The sequence below is a fragment of the Carcharhinus amblyrhynchos genome, chromosome 30, assembly GCF_965287045.1.
Source record: "Carcharhinus amblyrhynchos chromosome 30, sCarAmb.v2.hapA, whole genome shotgun sequence".
In the NCBI taxonomy this organism is placed as follows: Eukaryota; Metazoa; Chordata; class Chondrichthyes; order Carcharhiniformes; family Carcharhinidae; genus Carcharhinus; species Carcharhinus amblyrhynchos.
In genome coordinates, this window is record NC_137353.1 from 33,512,733 (window position 1) to 33,524,798 (window position 12,066).

The 12,066-nt window shown below is 50.9% G+C and overlaps 1 protein-coding gene across 5 annotated transcripts in view; it reads right to left on the reverse strand.

Moving 5' to 3' along the window:
• The window catches only part of LOC145360086 (endothelin-converting enzyme 1-like), a 363,484-nt gene that overhangs the window by 117,909 nt on the left and 233,509 nt on the right, over positions 1 to 12,066 (reverse strand). The gene's annotated exons all lie outside the window — the stretch shown is intronic.

Consider the following 12,066-nt stretch of genomic DNA (forward strand, 5'->3'; position numbering starts at 1 on the left):
GGGGGGGGGAGGGTGCGGGGAGTGGGGATGGGGCGATATTAGGGGCACAATTCTTGTGCCAGAATGCTGAACCAGAGGCTCCCCCAATATCGGGGTCCTGAGGAGCGGATAGCCTACTGACAGCGGGCACTGCGAGATCGGGAGCCATGCAAGTGAGACCAGTGGCCAGGGGCTAAACTCTGAGCCTGGGAGCCATCAGTCTGCATTGCTTCCTCCAGGGGAGGTGGCGGGGGGGGAGCCAAGAGAGGCCTCCTGGGGGTGCCAAGCTCCACCTTCTGGTACATGACTTACTTTCTTTCTTGGATTGAGCCCAGTAGACAACCCGGAGGCAGTTTCTCACCTCTACCCAACTACCCGTGTGCCAAATGCTACCAGGTGTCCCAGGCCAAGTCAGCTTTGCAAAGGAGACCTTCCTGTTAAACACTGCATTTGCATTGGCTTATTTACGTTTGCAATGGGATTCATGCCAATTTCAGACATGGATAAATGACGCGCAGATAAAAGTGAATCACCGAGGATGCTGGCAGATCTTGGCAGGTCTGACAGCATCCGGGGAGAGAGAATAGAGCCAACGCTTTGAGTCTGGAAGACCCTTCGTCAGAGATGACGCTTATTTTCTGTTCTTGCTCAATAGGACTCTCCTTATCCCCGTAACATGAAACATTTACACTGCTAATCCCCCAAACTTACATATCTTTGGACACTAGGGGTCAATTTAGCACCTAACCTTCACATCTTTGAACTGCGGGGTGAAATAGGAGCGCCTGGAGGAAACCCATGCAGACATGAGGAGAACGTGCAAGCTCTGCAAAGACTGTGACCCAAGGCCAGAATTGAATCTGGGTTTTCAATATTTGAACTGGATGAAAAACGTACGAGTGATTGAGCATTTTCCCGAACTTATTCTGAAGTATTTCACGCGTGTTAAATGCACCTAATCTTACTCATGGGATTGAGGTAGAAAGGTTCTTCCCACTTAGAAAGGATAGCAGGACTAGAGGGCACAGCCTCAAGATAAGGTGGGGGGTGCAGTTTAGAACGGAGTTGTGGAGGAACTTCTTCACTCAAAGGGTGTTGAATCTCTACCCATTGAAGTGGTGGAGGCTGCCTCGCTAAATATATTTAAGTCACGGGTAGATAGGTTTCTGATAGACAGGGGAATTAAGGGTTATGGGGAGAAAGCGGGAAAGTGGAACTGATCCACTTCAGATCAGCCATGATCTTATTGAATGGCGGGGCAGGCTCGAGGGGCTAGATGGCCTACTCCTGCTCCTATTTCTTATGTGGTTAGTGAACAAGCCCGATTCTAACTTTGTGGCCCACTGAGATGAAGGAGGAACACTCACGTGGCCCATAGTAGCCTAGGTGCCCATCACTGGTGTATATATTCAGAGTAAGGACGGAAAAGGCATTAGCTTCCGAGTTGATAAGGAATGTAGCCAGTGGACCGTGCAGTTAATTATACCTTAGTATTATCCAATAGGCCATGGTGCACAGCGGCTGGGAGTTGTACACACCACCTCACACTATATGACTTGCATTGAATGTACACAGTGACTATTACACCTAGCACATTGTACCTCAGCGTACAACTTGATTCATGTAGAAAACTTGAATATAATTACGCTTTGTTTTACGTTCCTCCAAAAATTTCACGAATGAAATACAATTTTTTTTACAAAAAAATGAATATCTATTGACAAAAATCTAGGATATCGGGTTAAAATTTACAGGATGGGTGTAGTCAAAGATAAGAACAAAGATCTTATTTTTCCTGGTCACAAACATCACGGAGGGAGCTAAAGGCCTTTAGTGGCAATAGACTGAGGTCAAAGGGCACAGGGGAAAAAAAATGCTAAAGTTCTCAGGCTCGAGTGGAAAAAGTAGTAATTATACCACAAACCAAAAACCATTCAGGGTCAGTGCCCCGTACAAACAGCTCCCAAATATTTCAAATATTGTACCATGGGCGTCAGCGAACAATAGGAGAAAGCAATGAATTTAAGTCACTTGCAGGTCAGAAGTGAGTAATGGAACAATCTCAGACTGGAATTTTACTGAACAAATAGTTCTAATATGCTGCAGTGTGTGTGGGGCGAGGGTACGGGAGCTGGGTAGTCTCTCTCGGATACATACCCAATGTCACAGAGCCAGAACAATGCCAGCAATGTCATTCTGGCAACACAGGGACTTGTAGGAGTTTCTACACAAGGTCCACATTAGGCTTAACTTTTTAAATACACACTCAGTATTGACGTGAAGGGATCGATACACAGAGGGTTATCACCGGAACTGTGCACCACCCTGAGACATATTTCATAATCAGACTTAGGACATAAAACCTGGTTCACCAGGCTGACACCGGAGATGAGGGGGGGTTAGCTTATGAGGAGAGATTGAGTGGATTGGGTCTGGACTCATTGGAGTTTAGAAGGCTGTGGGGGGATCTTATAGAGACTTACAAGATAATGAAGGGGCTAGATAGGGTAGAGGCAGAGAGATTCTTTCCACTTAGAAAGGTAACAAGAACTAGAGGACACAGCCTCAAAATAAGGGATTTCAGTTTAGAACAGAGTTGAGGAGGAACTTCTTCTCTCAGAGGGTAGTGAATCTCTGGAATTCTCTACCCACTGAAGCGGTGGAGGCTACCTCGTTGAATATATTTAAGTCACGGGTAGATAGGTTTCTGATAGACAGGGGAATTAAGGGTTATGGGGAGCAAGCGGGAAAGTGGAACTGATCCACTTCAGATCAGCCGTGATCTTATTGAATGGTGGGGCAGGCTCAAAGGGCTAGATGGCCAACTCCTGCTCCTATTTCTTATGTTCTTATGTTTTTAAAACATTGACAAGGTCAGCTATGTCTGCCAAAGCACAAGCTGCGATATTTTAACATCTGAGGTCACAGAGACACAAAATCAAGGACATCAGACTGAATCTCGACAGAGTGGGCCTCAGTCAGCGTATTGGGCCTAATATTGACAGGGGCAGATTTTCAGATAGGAGACACACGAGTCCAGCTTTCCCCTCTTGCTGAGGGTGTTTTGACTCGGAACCGTACAACTCCAACCCCACCCAATCAGACGACAGCTGATCGACTCCCTTCGCTTCCAGGCAGGCTCACACTCCAGAGTAGGCCACAGCTCTCTCCAGGGAGCCTGAGGCTGCCTCTGGAATTACAGGAGGGGGAATTTGATCACAGGCAGGCTCTTACCCAATGGAAGGAGGTCAACTTGGGTGATTGTGGGGGGCAGGGGATGCCCACACACTTGTTTCTCCCTGGCCCACAAGCTGGATTTCCAGAGGCCTGGAAATCTGAGCAACAAAGGGTTAAAACAGGTTAAACCTTTCACCGCACCCACCTGTACACATCCGAAGGATCATCCTCCGTCATTCCCAGCTCCAGCACAATACCATCACCAAACACATCCCCTCACCGTCCCTGCCCTGCCCTGCCCTCACCGTCCCTGCCCTCGCTATGCCTCCCCTGTCAGCATTCCGCAGGGACCGCTCCCTCTGTGGCACCCTGCTCCACTCCTCATTCCCTTCCCTTGCAATCGCAGACGGTGTAACACCTGCCCCTCGACCTCCTCCCTGGCCAAATCCCCAGAGCCTCCTTCCAGGTGAAGGAACATCCCATTTACACTTCTTGCAATTGGGTCTGGAGTTTTCGCTGCTCTCAACGTGATCTCCCCCACATCTGAGAGAGCTCAGACAGACTGGGTCACCACTTTGCAGGACACCTTCGCTCAGGACCCCAACCTTCCTGTTGTTTGCCATTTTAGTTCACCACCTGCTCCCATGACCACAGATCCATCCTTAACTTGCTGCAATGTCCCAGTGAACCCCGCGCAAGCTGGAGGAACAGCACCTCACCATCCGATTAGGTAGGTTACAACCCTCAGGGGCGGCACGGTAGCACAGTGGGTTAGCACTGTTGCTTCACAGCTCTAGGATCCTGGGTTCGATTCCCGGCTCGGGTCACTGTCTGTGTGGAGTTCGCACATTCTCCTCGTGTCTGTGTGGGTTTCCTCCGGGTGCTCCGGTTTCCTCCCAAAGTCCAAAGATGTGCCGGTTAGGTTGATTGGCCATGCTAAGAAATTGCCCCTTAGTGTCCAGGGTAGCAGGGATTAGTGGGTGTAATATGTAGGGATATGGGGGTAGGGCCTGGGTGGGATTGTGTTTGGTGCAGACTCGATGGGCCGAAGGGCCTCTTTCTGCACTGTAGGGTTCAATGATTCAACACTGAGTTCAGACCATGAACTCTGTCCTCTAACTTGATCCCCCCATCCTTTTGAAATCCATTTTTTTTGTTCCAATGCCCCCCCTTCCCACCTCCCCACAGGGTCACCTGTGTTTTGCTTTCACGGAACGCTGATCTTTGTTCTGCCATTAACACGTTCTTGTCTTTACGCCAATGTCAGCAACTTCTTTAGTCTTTAAGACCACCGTTGACACACACTCTCTCTCTCGGCTGCCTTTGCGCAATCTCTCTCTGAGATTTCCTTGGTCTACTTCCCTCCACTCGTTCCACCCTCTCTCAAACAGAATACAATCCATCACATTTCTCCCTCTCGTTACCTCTGAAGAGTCACGCAGACACGAAACGGCAACTCTGTCCCTCTCACTCAGATACTGCCAGGCCTGCGGGGTATTTTTTTCCCAGCATTTTTTTGTTTTAATTCCAAATTTCCAGCAATTGCAGTAATTGGCTTTTATTAAGTTAGATGCTGCCAGTTTTAATTTAATACTTCAATTACTAACCTACCTCCTGGTGGCAACTTGTCTCTCTCCTGCCACCACTAAGTGCAGAAATAGGCAGATTATTTTGTTGCCCCTCATCTAAAATGTTTTTATATCTCCCCAGACCCCAATCTTTCGAGGGGAAGATGTTAAAATTCACCCCGTTGTGTATAAAGAACAAGGAAAATTACAGCACAGGAACAGGCCCTTCGGCCCTCCAAGCCTGCACCCACCATGCTGCCCCACTGAACCAGAGCCCCCCGCTGCCCTTCCGGGGACCCTATCCCTCTATTCCCATCCTATTCACGTAGTTGTCCAGACACCCCTTAAAACTCACTATCGTATCCGCTTCCACTACCTCCCCCCTCGCCAGCAGTGAGTTCCAGGCACCCACCACCCTCCGTGTAAAAAAATCTGCCTCGTACATCTCCATTAAAGCTTGCCCCTCGCACCTTAAACCTGTGCCCCCCCCCCTAGTCACTGACTCTTCCGCCCGGGGAAAAAGAGCTTCCTCCATCTGTAAGTTTGGCACTACACTGTGGGACAGATGCCAAGGCCTGGGGGTGGGATTTTTACACGCCCCACCCAGGGGTTTGTAGGTGGGGAGGGGCTATAAAATTTCTCAGAGGGCCTTCCCGTCGGGCCCAGCCTTTCTGCAATTTGAGAATGGGAGGGGTGAGGCCTAGGCGGCCTGGTCTGACCCGCCCCGCCCCAACTTACGCCTGTAGGTGGCCAACTGTCGACAATGAAAGGGTTGTTTTCCATCCAGCCTCAATGTTCAGGCTACCAGGAAGAGTTCGGGGGGGGAGGAGAGGGGGCCGGGAAGTGACTAAGTAACCAATTTCAGTCCTCAGGCGTGACGAGAGGGGCTGGGGAGGGGGCTACATTAACATTAATTGGACACTTCAACAAGGACGCCTCAACAGTTGCCCTTGCAGGTTCACCCTCCCTCGCATGTTCCCCCTAGAGGCAGCACTGAGTTAGCGCTGCTGCCTCTCAGCGCCAGGGACATGGGTTTAATTCCCGGCTTGGGTCACCGTTTGTGTGGAGTCTGCACATTCTCCCCGTGTCTGCGTGGGATTCCTCCGGGTGCTCCGGTTTCCTCCCGCAATCCGAAGGACGTGCTGGTTAGATGCTAAATTCTCCCTCGGTGCACCTGAACAGAGGCCGGAGTGTGGCGAGCAGGGGATTTTCACAGAAACTTCATTGCAGTGTTAATGTAAGCCTACTTTTGACAGTAATAAGCAAACTTCATACTCCCCCCCCCCCCCCGCTGTTCCCAGAGCTTTCCTACAATACTCATGTCCCCCCCCCCAAGCCTCAGGGCCTCACCTTCCCTCCCTGGGACCCCGAGCACTTATTTCCTCCTGGAATCAAGAGACTTTGTGGGGAGGGGGTGGGGGCAGCCTGGGGTCAACTTGCAGTCCCAGCTCTGTCCACCGAAACCTCTGGCGCTGCAGGGTCGAGAGGGCCGCTAGCCAATGGGATTGGCCGCCAGCTGTCTGAGGCAGGACGCCCTCCCTCGCTGACGAGGGACGGAGGTTCCACCTCCAGCCAATGCACCCCCCCTCCATTATCTGAAAAGTCCCGGCCTTGGAGATAGTGCACAGGGCGTTTACTAGAATGATAACGGGGGATGAAAAAGTTATTCGGCGAGGAATGGAGGTTACCTTCAGGGCCAAATAAATTAAGAGTGGATTTTGGAGGTGGTCAGAAGGATGAGGGAACCTGACAGAACAGACGAGGAGAAACAAATTTCACAGATTGGAGAGGATTCGGAACCAGAGGACACGAGGTTTCTGAAGGACAGTCACATAGACTCGAAACTTGTTGGCTCCATTCTCTCTCCCCACAGATGCTGCCAGACCTGCCGAGATTTTCCAGCATTTTCTGTTTTTTGGTGCAGATTTCTGGTTTCCACAGTGACTGGTTTTAAGTCTTTTTTTTTTAATTAGTGTCACAAGTAGGCTTATATTAACACTGCAATGAAGTTATTGTGGAAATCCCCGAGTTGCCACACTCCAGCACCTGTCCGGGTACACTGAGGGAGAATTTAGCACGACCAGCACATCTTTCGGACTGTGGGAGGAAACCGGAGCACCCGGAGGAAACCCACGCAGACACGGGGAGAATGTGCAGACTCCACACAGACAGTGACCCAAGCCGGGAATCGAACCTGTTCTTGGCGCTGTGAGGCAGCAGCGCTAACCACTGTGCCACCGTGGATAACCCATTAAAAGAGTTGGCATGGGCTCAATGGATTTGTCTAAGTTTATATGATTCTAGCCACTACCCCCCCCCCCCCCAGTCCCCCACCTCCTGCCAGAACTACTTCCAATTTGGAGTCCACAGTTTTCAAGTTGTCTTTTACCAATCTGCCAAAAAGGGGACAGCCAAATTAGACCCCGAGATGCCAACGAACTGCTCCTTCACATTCCTTCCTCATCTGTCCGTCAGTCCAACAAATTTGTGGAAATATTTTAGATTACAAGCCGCAGACTTCGACTGATGGACAACAAGCAACTTGGCAACACTGCTCCATTTCCCACACAAATGAACACAGCGCTGTCTGACGGATCTGCCCCCACCCCTCCCAAAGTGAGCGGGGTTCGGGGAAGGTGGGTGGGCAGCTCGCAGAGCTCAAACCGGCACTGTGGTGGGCCCCCCCCCACCCCCAAAACCCCTCGATCCAAAATGGCTCGCAATCTGGGCTGGGCATTTACTATTAAAGCAAAGACAGAACAGCGCAGCAGGGAGGACAAACACCCGATCTGAAAGATCCAAGCTTGAGGCAAAGAACGGCCTTGTTCTCCCGCTCACGCAGACTGACCAGCGTCCCAGTCGCTTAGTATCTTGTCTGTGCCTGGGGCTGGTGGACGACACTTGGAAATACTCAATCTACAGGATGCTTAATGTTCTCCTACACTCTGCATGTTGGGAGCAGTGAAAGGCGTTATTGAACGCACACTCACGTTACAGACTGTTAGTGATCTTTCATTAGGCTTGCAGGGGATGGTGCACTGTTAAGCTATCATTAATCTCCAAACTGGTGGCTAGCATCTTGAATGCTCGTGGCAACCCTCACACTCCCCCTGGCTCTCCAGCACAAGAGGTCAGTTTGGGAGCAATGAGAATGACCACGTTAGGGCGAATGCTTTTATTTTTAAAGAGAGGTCTTTTTTTTCCAAACACAAGTTAAATATACTGAGAGCACCGTCTCGGATCCACCTTCCTTGCCCCGCATTCGGCTAATTTAACTGTGCAGAAGGAACCCAGAGACGGATAAAAGGAATGTCATAAAATCACTACAGTGCATGAGGTGGTCATTTGGCCCATCAAGTCTGCACTGACTCTCAAACAGAGCATCTTACCCAAGTCCTAGCCATATAATTCCATAAGTTTACCCCACCAATCCCCCCAATTTTTGGACAGTAAAGGGCAATTTAGCACGGCCAATCAACCTAATCTGCACATCTTTGGACTTGGGAGGAAATTGGAGCACTTGGAGGAAACCCACGCAGACATGGGGAGAACGTGCAGACTCCACACAGACAGTGACCCAAGCCGGGAATCGAACCCAGGTCCCTGGCGCTGTGAGGCAGCAGTGCTAAACCACTGTGTCAAATGTCTCTTGATGGGAGCATGCTAAAACGTCCTTGCGCCTACACAGTCACTTTCATGTCCTCAGAATGTCTGAGCGTGGTTAATGTCAATGAATTATTTTTGCAACAGCCCCCAGCAACGGGACGGATGATAAGTTTGTCGGTTTTGGGTGGTTTTAGTCAGGATACCATTCCCTGATCTTTGCATCGCACCACGGGATCTCTTCTCCCCGCCCGAGACAAACTGGGCACCTCTGACTGCGCAGCACTCCCTCTGCACCGTACCCAGTGTCAGCCCCGGGTTTGCAACGGAAAGGATCAGGAAAAGGGGAATGGACGGAAGGAGCTGCCTTGACATAGCGCCGATCGGAGTGTCAGGTCATCCCAAAGAGCTTGGCAGCTGGTGAAATACTTCTGAAGTGTTGTCACACAATGAAAAGGCAGGCAGTTTACGATCCCACTAGCAACAACAAGTCAATGTGTTTTTTTTAAGTGCCTTTGGGATAAATATTGGCCCCGCACTTTGAACAATGCCATGGAAACATTCATGAGAGAGAACGGATTTTGTGTAGCAATCTCCTCTTGACAGGTGGCGCCTCCAACAGTGTCACACTCCCACAGCACCGCACTGAGGTGCCAACATGGGTTTTGTGCTCTCAGTGTGGGGTTCGGACCTATGACCCTCTGATCTGGGGGGAGAGGGTACCTCAGCAGCGCGTCACTGTTAAAACCAAAAGCACAAGGAGTAACTCCAAATCACAATGCCATTGGCGGGGCCTTTGGAGAAGGCGGTTTGCTGACTCAGAGCCAGTGCGGGGTCAGGGTCCTTTCTCAAACCTCCCACACAGTCTGCTCTCTGCCAGGGAACTCTGTGGCTCTCTCGTTTCTCTGACGCACTCTGCTCCCCCGTGACATTATTTCTCTGTCGAGATGTCCGTTTCCTGCCGTATCGCTCTGCCACTCCATCAAACTTTCTGAAAACTTGCCTCGGCTCCCCACGGTCCACCAGCACTCTATCGAAATACCTGCACGGCATACCATTAGCTTAGTTCACCAGTGTGGCTGTCCTCCTGGCATCAAGCAGCCATTGCTATCCCATTATCCCAGCCTCCTACTTAACCAGAGACACACCCTCCACTCACCTTCCGACTGTGAAACCTTGACGAACAAAAAGCCCTTCGAGTCAAGAGTTTAACAGCACAGTAAGAGGCCCTTCAGCCCATCAAGTTTGTGCCAACCATCAAGCATCTATTTATTCTCATCCCATATTCCAGCACTTAGTCCGTAGCCTTGAGTGCTGTGTCAGTTCGAATACTCAGCTAACTGCTTCTTAAATGTTATGAGGGTCCCCCGTCTCTATCACCCCTTCAGGCAGCGAGATTCCCACCACTCTCTGGGTGAAAAAGGTTTTCCTCAAATCCCCTCTAAATCTCCCGCTCCTTCCCTTAAACCTGCGCCCCCGATTACTAACCCCTCTGTTCCCCTCTACTATTCCCCTCGAAGGGGAATGATTCTTCCTGTCCACTCTATCTATGCACCTCTCAATGTCGTTCACCTCAGTCAGGTTCCCCCGCCGGTGCCTCAGCCTTCTCTGCCCCAGCCTCACTTCACAGCTGGAACCCTCCAGCCCGGGTCAGGTCCCCTCTGCCCTCTCCCCAGTGCAACTTTGCAAAACAGCCGCCACTTGGCACGTGCCCCAATTCAGCGCGTTACAACCTTCCTTACACCCCACCGAGTTTACCAGTTACCGACACAAACAGCACCCCCCCCCCACAGCCCCGCACCCCGCTGCTTTCACGGATGGTTCCCTCAGTGCCACCCTGGCGCACTCTGCAATGCTCAGCCTCTCAGTCGCAGTCCAATAATAAAGGTGATGCCTTCACTTTATTCCCTTTTACCACTCCACATACAACCACCTCTGCCAGTGCCACCTTCATATATATATCCCGGCGAATGCTATTAAACAACTAACATACAAATCGGGTCTAAAGTGGAAGGGGTTAACCCTTTCCCAAGATAAGAGTCCACTCCGACACCCTGTCCCCTCCCTTGACGCCTTCCCATGCTCGCCTTCCCTTTACCCTCCCCCTTCCCCACTGCATGGAGCCCCCGCACTCATGTGAGAGAGTGATTCAGCGTCCTGAGTTCAAGCCTCAACACGGGGGCAAGCCAAACTCAGAGCCGGTGGCCCATTCAGTCAGCACGGAGTCAGGTTTCTGCCCCTTTAATTCCCCGTCCCAGTCTCTGTCGGCACTGCCCTTCTGCTTCCCACACTTTTCCAAATGAAGCTAAAGTCATCACGAGGGGAATTCAAGGAACAGCAGCTCATTCTCTCATCCAACACTCTCCCGCCCTCCAAACCCCATTCAACTCAGTTCGAGCTATCATAGAATGGTAGAACCCTACAGCGCAGAAAGAGGCCCTTCAGCCCATCGAGTCTGCACCGAACACAATCCCACCCAGGCCCGTATCCCTACACATTTTACCCGCTAATCCCTCTAACCTAAGCCTTCCAGAACGCTAACGGGCAATCTTAGCACGGCCAGTCAACCTAACCCGCACACCTTTGGACTGCGGGAGGAAACCGGAGCACCCGGAGGAAACCCACGCAGACATGGGGAGAATGTACAAACTCCACACAGACAGTGACCCGAGCCGGGAATCGAACCCAGGTCCCTGGAGCTGTGAAGCAGCAGTGCTAACCCACTGTGCTACCGTGCCCGGCTTGCTGTTTCTGTTGCAGCATTTTGGAATATTTACCCCTCTCACCCTGCTGATCAAGCACCCTGACCCATCAGCTCAACTTGACATCTAGACGCCCCAAAACCTGATCCCAGTTGCATGCTCCTCTTACCATATTCCCAAAGTCAGCAATGGGATTACTCAGCTCGGATCACCAGCTGGGATGTTGGTGACGAACAGTCAGAGGACTTATTAAGTTTCATTTGTTTACTCAAGCGCATCTTGTGTTTCAGTATCTCCAATCAAGAGGAAGGTGGGGGTAGAATTCCAGGAACACATTCATGTTTCTATATGTCACCAATGCAAATTCATTAAACTAATAATCACACTAACCTATCAAGTTAAAAAGTGGTTGCCACGTGATTGGATTGCGAAGGGCTGGGAAGTTAAAACACGCCTAAACTCAAACGCCACCACTGCCTTCCTACCCACCCCCCTGGGCTATGTCCAAGTGTCTCAGCTTAACTGCTGATTGTCACTGGTCTCGGCACAGGCTTTGGGGAGGATTGTGAAGTTGGGGGGGGGTGGGGGGAGTGGAGAATGAAGTGGGTGATAAGCTGCAGTTCCCTCTCCTGAACTTTACTCAGTAGCCCCTGCATGGTGCTACAGGGGCTGGCACTGCTGCCTCACAGCGCCAGGGACCTGGGTTTAATTCCTGGCTCAGGTCTGTGCGGAGTCTGCACATTCTCCCTGTGTCTGCGTGGGTTTCCTCCGGGTGCTCCAGTTTCCTCCCACAGTCTAAACACACGCTGATTAGGTGCCTTGGCCGTGCTAAATTCTCCCTCAGTGGAGTGTGGCGACTAGGGGATTTTCACAGTAACTTCATTGCAGTGGCAATGTAAACCTACTTGTGACAATAATAAATAAACTTTAAACTTAAAAACAAAACCTCCTGCCAAAGGCATCGGAAGGACGGGGATGGGGGGATTCATCTAGAGTTGACATCCTGAACAGGAACCGATCAGTCCCTGTGTCACTGA